Source organism: Sinocyclocheilus rhinocerous, unplaced genomic scaffold (genome assembly GCF_001515625.1).
Source record: "Sinocyclocheilus rhinocerous isolate Xijiao unplaced genomic scaffold, SAMN03320098_v1.1 scaffold364, whole genome shotgun sequence".
NCBI classification, from domain to species: Eukaryota; Metazoa; Chordata; class Actinopteri; order Cypriniformes; family Cyprinidae; genus Sinocyclocheilus; species Sinocyclocheilus rhinocerous.
Genome location: NW_015659024.1, coordinates 249,599 through 259,337, shown reverse-complemented (window position 1 = coordinate 259,337; position 9,739 = coordinate 249,599). Strand labels below are relative to the sequence as shown.

Genomic DNA, 9,739 nt, shown 5'->3' with positions numbered 1-9,739 from the left:
ACCTGGTGTACAGGTAGAAGTGTCCAGCGGTCTCACAGGTGTAGGAGACGTCACCTGGAACATCCAGACTCTCCTGCAGACGCGCCACCTCTCGCAGGAGCTCCAGACGGCGAGACGGAACATAGTTCACTCTTCCATACCTGACACAGACGAGACGACAGCACAGTTCGTACTCAAGACTACTACATCTCAGAGGAGACCATGTTGTCCAGGACAGAAACCAGGGCTTGGTGCTTCATTTTCCTCAAGAAACACGTGCTCCTAATTTGAGGAGCAGTTTAGGAGCGCATTAAAAACCATTTTAGCGAACGTGGAAGTTTAACGTGGAAACAAGCACAAACAAATACAGCATATTTATTATTAACTACATCTAATGTTCAAAGGTGAACACTAAAAAGCAACACGTCTGTTGGTTGAATCTCTCGTGCTTGTTTTCTACTGCATTCTAGCTTTTCTGTGGGGCAATTCATTCAGCAGTTGTACTGATAACTCATGTTAGTGTTTTTAACTGATTCACTGGAGCTATTCATTTGTGAACCATCAGACTATATAGTAGTTATGCTGTGTGTTTGTTATTCTGTACAACATCTCAATCATCACATTCAGTTCAGAATGCAAACTCACAAACTCTTGGCACCGTAGATACAGAATCGTGCTGTAGAAAATGCTAAACAGGGCTTTACTTTTCTCATTTGGTAAAGCTTATTAAACTCGACATGCTTGGAGACCCTAAGGTCAGAGGTACACTGAAGCATACAAAAAATGATTGTAAAAAAAATAAACATTTATTTTTTTTAGTTGCCAAACGGTACGATTCATCAGAGCTGCAGCTGCTCCACACAGACAGGAAGAGCACAAGCTTTCAAACACTTTTTACTTCTTTACTTTAATAGATAGTTATTCTGAGGGGCTTATTCGCTTAACCTGTTATGTATTAAATAAGTCTGTCAAAGAAAACTACCTTATGTGCAATTTAAACATTCGTTTCAGCTCAGTTTTATTTGAGAGTTCATTATATTTGAAGTATAGCAATTGAATCTAACAGTTTGGCCTCTTTTGTTATTAAACCAATGTACCAAATGTGTTCCCTGTATATTATAGCATTGGTTAAGAGTGTTTTTTTTTTTTAAAGAAAAAACATTACATAAATAGTGCATTTCCAAGTATAATGAGCACTTGCCATTGTTGGGCGGAATTTATGTTGGACTCATGGACATTTGCATTACTGATGAATGCCTTTGAATTCTTGCCACTTTATTATTTATTTACTTTTTTATGTTGGTCATTTTTTATTTGTAAATTAAGTATTTTTATGGCGAAAATGTTTGAATAAAATGTTGGAAAATTAGTTATGGCTATAGTTATGATTTATTGGCAAATTAACCAAAGAATTAATCAATGAATAAGAAAATGATTGAAAATGTTAGATTGACTAAACAGAAAAATAATTGATAGAAAAAATAAGTATTAATAGCAGCCCTAATTTCAAAACATCAAAAAAAAAAAAGTCCTTATAAGTCTACAGTAAATCAGAATTGATTTGGCCCACGCAACTTGTGTGCTGCTGTTAAGTGTGTTTGTGTGTGTGTGTGTGTGTGTCACATGAGGCTCCACCACCAGCATGAGATCTTCCTCATCCTGCTTCTCTTCCTCATTTGCTTTACGCTTTTTTAACCTTTGCATTTTGCACAGGAAATCGAATTCGCAATTTCAATAAACCTTCATCGCAAATAGCCCTCTTACACAATCATTCAAAACTTTGGGCCTGGTAAGATTTTTAAAAAATGTTTTTTCAAAGAAGTCTCTTCTGCTCACCAAGGATTGCAAACAGTAATATTGTGAAATAATTTTGCAATTTAAAATAACTGAGTTTATTTGAATATATTGTAAAAAGTAATTTAATTTTATGATGCAAATTTGTTTTTTCAGCATCATTACTCCAGTCTTCAGAAATCATTCTAATATGCTGATTTGCTGCTCAGTTATTATTAATGGTTCTTATCAATGTTGAGGTTTCTTTTTTTTTATTAATATTTTTGTGGAAACCAGAGGATTCTTTGATGAACAAAGTTAAAAAGAACAGCATTTATTTGAAATAGAAATCTTTAGCAAAATTATAAATTTCTTCACTGTCACTTTTGAACAATTGAATGCATCCTTGCTCAATAAAACTCTTAATTTCTTTAAAGGGGTCATAGGATGCTACATGCACTTTTACAAGTTGTTTGAACTGAAATGTGGCAGTGTGTGTACACAACCGCCCTATAATGATAAAGATCCACCCAGTGTTTTTTTTTAATCTTGTTAAATAATTTCCCCTTTCTCAAATCGAGTCGATCTCAGATGCCTGTCTGTGTGACGTCACACAGACAGGCCCCTCATTGACAGTAGTGTTTCAGCACACACTGGACTGACGTCTTACCTTAGCTCCGTCCTGAGTGAGCTGTCATCAGTCCGCCATTGTTTCACCGCCGGAGCAGATGTAGACAAGAATGACTCCTAAGCGATTGAGGTGTTCTGTTGTTGGATGTAATAATGAACAGCTGTCGTCATTTACTCCCGACATCTGAGCCGCTGAAGAGCTAATTAACATTTAAAGGAAAATGCTACAAAAACGGCTTCATCTGAAAAGAGCTGTTTTTGACAGGGTAAAAAAGGTGTTTTTTACACTACCATTGAGAAATTTTAACCAAACTATGTTACAGACTTTTCATTAAGACCCTAAAGAATCATATCAACTTGTGGAAAATGGTCATCTGATGACCCCTTTAAAGAAAAATTGCTGATCACAAACTTTTGAATGATTGTGTCCCCTGTTTTTTAAAATCTAAAATGTTAAATATGTATGGAACAAGGCAAACAGCAAACCCTGTAGAGCACTTATACACAGCACTTATCCAATAATGAGGATTCCTGACCTGAAAGGCGGGACCTGTCGAGCGGGATCTTCCTCGGTCACCTTCACCATGTGATTGGGGAAACAGGACTTCAGGTGCTCGATGGACAGGAAGGTGTCGTTGAAGTCCAGAGAGGGAATCTGGTTAGGCATCTTTGAGTAATGGGCACTACCAGGATCTCCATAACCCAGAATGATGTCGTGAAGCCAGTCGGGCACCACACACTCTGTGTTCATCAGGTTACGGATGGTCTCCAACACGGCCTGCACAAAAAAAAAGGAATTCATTTTTGATCATTGTGGATGATAGAATCACCAAAGCCCTATTTTACGTGTTGATTAAACGGCAGTATCTACTTCCAGTCTGATTGGGCACTTCCTGGCCAGGAATTGTTGAAAGAAAAAACTTTATGCTGATAGTCATCGGTAGTGTTATTTTTGCCATCATTAATATATAGTATTTATTAATATTTTAAATTAGTTTTTATTTGAAATGGGACAGTTTTCGGGTTTTTTTTAACGATCTACCATTTAGTTTTTCAAAAATTTTTATTGTAGTTTTAGTTTTAATTATTTTAGTTTGGAAACCCATTTCCACCACAGGATAAAAAAAAATGTACTCAGAATTTACTCACTCGCAGAATTGCAAGATACAAAAAAGAAAAGAAAAAAAAATTGCAATTACCTTTATTATCATTATTATTTTTCTCTGTGGTGGAAACAAAAAAACTGAATTGCTAGATGTGAACTCAGAATTCAGAGAAATAATGAGTCAGAATTGCATAAATTCGCAATTGTGAGAAAGTCAGAATTATGAGTTTATATCTCGCAACTCAGTTATTTTTGCGAGAAAAAAAGGCAAAATCATAAGCTATAAACTCTGAATCAAGAGAAAAAACAACTACCTTTTTTATTTTTTTGGGTTTGCGTCTCATGATGATATTGAAGGTCTCGTAGGGGTCTTCTGCTCCGTTCTGAATGCTGTTAGTCATGTCCTGCTGGTACTGGTTTGGGTCGAGCCATACCCGAAACGTCCTGGTGTCACCTTTTAATTTGGGCTTCGGATCAGGACCTTTGCACAAATAAAACCATAAATTAGTCACAAGATGATTCCTCATTTGTAAGTTGCTCTGTATAAAAGCCACTGCTAAACGAATAAATGTAATGTGACTCTTAACTTTTATAAAGAATATCTCTTTGGATTTGAGACTTTAGTCTTTGCAACTTTACAGATCTTATTTATGCACCAAGAGCTTGTAACACTCCAAAGAGAAAGAAAAAAATTGAAATCGCATCATATGACCCCTTTAACTAAAATTACACTGACATCACCGGACCAGAAATGACCACATTCTGAAGGTCCAACATTGAGTCGGTCCAGGGTCAGTGTGAGTTAATGGATTCATCACTCGTGTTCATGAGTCATTGGCTGCCTTACGGCTGTGCAGCTTTATCTCTCTCCTACGATGTCCTATAATCAGAAGAATATCACCCACACAATCCCTCCTCACAACACAGTAACTCGTTAAAGTTCATGAAATATTGTATAGACAGTAGAGCTAAAAATATTGGGGAAAGGTTCAAATGTTCAAAAATGCTGTTCTTTTGTACTTTCTATTCATCAAAGAATCCTGAAAAATGAAATGTACCACAGTTTCCACTAAAACATTAAGCAGCACAACTGTTTTCAACATTGATGATAATCAGAAATGTTTCTTGAGCAGCAAATCAGCATATTAGAATGATTTCTGAAGGATCATGTGACACTGAAGACTGGAGTAATGATGCTGAAAATTCAGCTTTGATCACAGGAATAAATTACATTTGAACAGATATTCTCATAGAAAACAGCTGTTTTAAAATGCAATCATAATTCACAATATTACTGTATTTTGGATTAGATAAATGCAGCCTTGATGAGCAGAAGAGACTTCTGTCAAGAACATTTAACTTTTGACTGGTAGAATATGATATTATTATACAGTATATAACATATCAACTGTATACGAATGATATAATCACATGTGTTCATCTGTAAAAGCATGGCAACCCACATAAAACTCTATGCTTGTGACTTGTGCTTAGAAAGCACTGAGAGTCTAGTCTGTATGCTGTCTGTTCATCATACGGTTCAGTGAACTCAGTAAACGGTCTTACCTTCCTCTCTGACACGGCCTTTATCATCCAGCATGCTCTGCACCTCACAGCCTCTCACGTACACCAGCCAGGCCTGATCCACAAACGGCTGCCGGCGGTCAAAGCGCGTGCCGTAGAGCAGGTTGGGCCGCACCGTGATCAGAAAGCAAACGTCGTGCTTGCGCAGCCCTGTAGGAACAATGACGATCTGAGCTGTTGTCGTATTTCTATTTACTGCCAAATCGGCTTCACTGGCTATTACATGGCAGATACAGACTAGACATTCAACAATATTAACAAATACAATACAATAAAATAAAAAAAACATTTTATAAAATTCTACTTGGACAAAAAAAGACAAGATTTTGTACATATTCCACAAAAGATTCTTTAAATGTACTGATAAAAAAGTACAGGTTTTTCAAGGTCAATCTTACCAAATAAGCCCTTAAAAGTTTGTTCTGATAAAAATCATTGTGTCATAACAATAAAAATCAGGCAGAAGTTGGTGCTACAACATTGACATTTTGCAGCTTCTTCACCCTTCAATAAAAGCAACAGGATTTATTTCAAATCGTTTGTTATTTTGACATTCTAGCCATTCTGCTTGCCATTTCTCTAATATGTATTGGCTGTTTAAGGGCTTTATGTCTGAGGGTGGGATTTGGTAGAACAGAATTAATTTATCATGCTGATATTTGATCATTCAAAACTCACCGTCAAAAGGCTAGAGCAAGTGCTATTTTAGTGTCACTAATAAACTATTATAGATTTAGTTAATATTTTGAATTAACAATCAAGTTTTATATTTTCTGTTTTCATTTTAATTATAGTAACATTTTTAGCAATTTTGTTGTGTATTTTTGTCATTTTTATTAGATTTCTTACATCGTTTTTAGTTTTAGTTATTTTAGTACTTTAAATGAAAATGAGAAATGTTGCCTTGGCAACCAGATTAATTTGTAAAAAAAATTATTTTAACAATCTTTTCGTTGTTGATAATAACTCTGGGATTGCTCGATGTTTTCATGTGTAGTGAATAGTTTTTAGATGTGTTGCTAGTGCTTGCGGAGTCATCTTTACCCTCCCACTCGTTTTTGATGTTATCCCGGACGTTGAGGTTAATGGTGACGCAGGCCAGTTCTCTCCGCTGTTTGGCTTGGCCACCTCCACGATAGAAAACGACGCTATGGTCTGGGCCATTCTAGCCCATCCTCCAAACACCACTCCTCCGTACTCCGACTGCCTGCGGGACACAAGCACACAAACACAGCAGATCATAAACCAGGACGCTCACGCTCTTCTTTGCCAATGAAGTCCAGGGGTTATCAAGCTCCAAAATGACAACAAATTGAGTTCTATCTCAACTATCACGACAGGGGCATTTTTCATTTTGTGATGGCAATTATTATCAAAGCAACTGCGATTACTTTTTATTTCATCTGCTTTCACTATTTTGGCCACACATTTCCTACATTCTTGCTACCAAAACGCCTCCTAAAAGTCCTGATGCAAGTCATGGGAAATGGCCTTTAGAGGAAAATCAATATGAAAACCAAAATCTTTTGTTAAGATGCTGAAAATGTTTTTAGACTGAGAACAAACCATGGCTTCATCCGTAACACGATGTCCTCGATATCCTGCCGGATTTCATAGGTGGACTCCAGGCGGAAGAGGTTGAAGTTTCTCAAAAGATAGTCATGCAGGGAAACTGCAGGTTCAGCTTGGGAAGAGCTAAACAACCTGCAGATTCACAAACAACAACAACAACAAAAAGAGTTTTAGACTGTTTTACTGAATTTTAGGTTACGTTTTTTACACTCGCACTGCTTAAAACTTAAAATGTAGTGATGCACTGAAATGAATTTAGTGGTCAGTGGTTTGGTAAGAAATTCAAGTTCCATTTAGCCAAAAAACAAAAATGAAAATGTATTTAATATTATCTATATTAATATTAGATATTATTAAATCAAATTTATTTAATAATCAACACTAAAACAAAAACCTTTGTATATATAAAAGTTGTACATATTAAAAAAAATAAAGTTAAACTTTTTAATTATGCTTCTACTCAAATTCGTTGTTGAATATAATTTCAGCCATCCAAAACTGTTTCAAACTATTTCCTGTTGTTGAAATTTTGGTGCATTACCATTAAAATTTTATTACCTACAGGAAAATTCTGTCTTTATTTACTCATCATTTTTACTCAACCATTTTTTTTTTCCTTCTGTAGAACAGAGGAGCATTTTTGAATAATCTTCACGCAGCTTTTTACAATTTTGCACAAACAGACACAATCAAGGCACCAAGTGGCGTTTTGCATTAATGACATTCACCAGGTTTTTTTCTTTTGGCATTTTTCAAAGTTTCTTTGGAAGGGAAGATTATCAGTAAATAATGACAGAAATATGTGCATGTTCCTCACATACACACACACACAAAAACCCTCATAAATAATACATGAGTCATGTGGGCCAAGTTATGACATTTTTATGTATCATTTGTGCTTTATAGAACTTGAAATACTTGGTCACTATGAACTGATGTTGTATGGAAAAGAGCTGATCATTCTTCAAAATGAAGAAATACAGTAATACAGGTTAGGAAAGAGTAAAAAGGTAACATTCATTTTTTGTTGAACTATTCCTCTAATTTCATTAAAGCATAGGTATGAGACACAATAGTATGATGATTATATGGTGAACTCGTATGCGTTGATGCCCACCTTCTCCAGAGTAGTACTCAGTGGGAACGATGTTCTGGTCCCGGATGATCTTCTCGGTGAGGTTCAGAGGCATCTGGTTGAGCTGTTCTATCTGGGAGATTCGTCTCTCATGGCGGGACACCTGAACAGAAGTGAGAAATGTTTCATGGGGTTTGTTTCCTCTTGGCCAGCTCCTCCATTAACCACCGAATCTGTGCTATTATGGTTTACCCTTCAAACACAGCAGATGGCCAAATGTAGGCTACATACATCACAGTGCAAGAGGGCCAATCACATCCCACGAGCATTTTAAAGGGACATCCAGTACCATCAAGCCAAGATGCACAGTGTAATTTTTTTCCAACACATCTTGGTCCTTGATTAAAATTTTGCCTGTAAATCTAAATATTGTGTTTGAGTCATTTATTGTAAATTGTGCAGTGGAAATCCCACAGTCTCCAAACTTTCTCAAAATAAATTGTTATACACAGTGCATGCATAATAAAGATGTGGATTTGTCTGAATGAAGTTTTCCTCTAAAAATGTTCCTGTACTTCCTGATGACTATAAACCCTGTCTATTATGTTTCCACTCAAAATTCAAATGAGCTAAAACTGAGACAACTCATCTGAGAAAACATTTCAATGAGAAAGTGAGTCAGGCGGCTCACGTGGGACGCAGCTTTGAGAAAATCAAATGAATTAATCAGGAGTGTTTGGGCAGCTTATCCTGTTAAAGCTTAATTAAGTGTTTTATCTGGTTTGTGACCTGCTCTGACTCCATTGTGGGCCGCAGCACATGCACAGAACCAGATTTCAGCTGCTCAACACTCAAATGACCGCCTGACACCGGCTCCATCAACACAGCATTAAAGAGGAAATGCTCAAGTTCTTGATGAGATTTGGAGCGGGTAATTAAAACACTGAAGCAGGACCACCGATGGGCCTGGAACATCTTAAACGTCTGCAACAGGTTAAAAATACACTCTAAGTGAGTGAGAATTGAAGACATTCACAGCCCCCAGCCTCAAACGCTTACAAATTGAGCATGTAGCAAGCGGAACTCAATCCACAATCAGAAACAAAATCAGCAGCTCTGGTCATTTCATGCAAAACCTTCTGAACATATCTGTCCCCCGACACTACATCTCTGTGAGCTGAGCCGAAACAAACTACATGAGCAGCACGGTCCCTCAAACCTAATGAACAAATAATGCTGCTCACGTCAACCTCTACAGGGCTCGACTATAAGGACTGGCTGATGACCTGGAGCCAGCGTGAAAGACACTCGGGACAGCTGACTGAACCATTGTCATGAAAGTTTATCATAGGCACAAGTCTTGCCAATTTAAACATTCAAGCGATTTAAACCAATCAAGCGCAAGACGACGAGAAAAAGAACACCATTCGATAATTCTAACACTGAGTTGAGTTCCCTTTCAGTCGGTCACTCCCGACATCACGTCGGATGACCGACGAATTGGGATCTCGCTTAGAGAGACCAATCACGAGCGACGAAGGTTACGGCACGGTCTCTGGGTCGTGCGATGTCAACTATGGTGGTCCAGGAGCGCCATTTCTGGCTGTGTCTGGCCAACATGCGCGAGACGGACAAGACACGATTCTTGAACGCCCCTTTGTCGGCCTTTTCGGCTACACGGTGGAGAACTTTGCCCAGCAGTTCTCCGCTGCCCAAAGCAGACTGAGGCCATCAGGTACATCCTGCCCAAGAGGCCCTGAGATGGGCAACCCAGAGGTGGAGGGACCTGCTCTTCGGGAGATGGTGAGCTCACCACTCCCTCCCCCAGAGGAGGGCCGGGCGGAAAATCTTTTTGCTTTTTTTCTGCCACTGACCTCTCGGTCGGTGGTGCCCAAATACTTGACAGAGCAATTCCTCTATTTCTGGGTCCCCAGAGGGGACTGGGGGTTGTGAACGATCCAGTGCAGTGTCAGGGGTTTGGACGGGGCCCCAACTGCACTGGCATCAACTGCCTCGAGTTG

The 9,739-nt window shown here is 38.1% G+C and overlaps 1 pseudogene; it reads right to left on the bottom strand.

Annotated features, from left to right (window-relative positions):
* The window catches only part of LOC107723259 (intron-binding protein aquarius-like), a 43,087-nt pseudogene that overhangs the window by 21,666 nt on the left and 11,682 nt on the right, over positions 1–9,739 (bottom strand).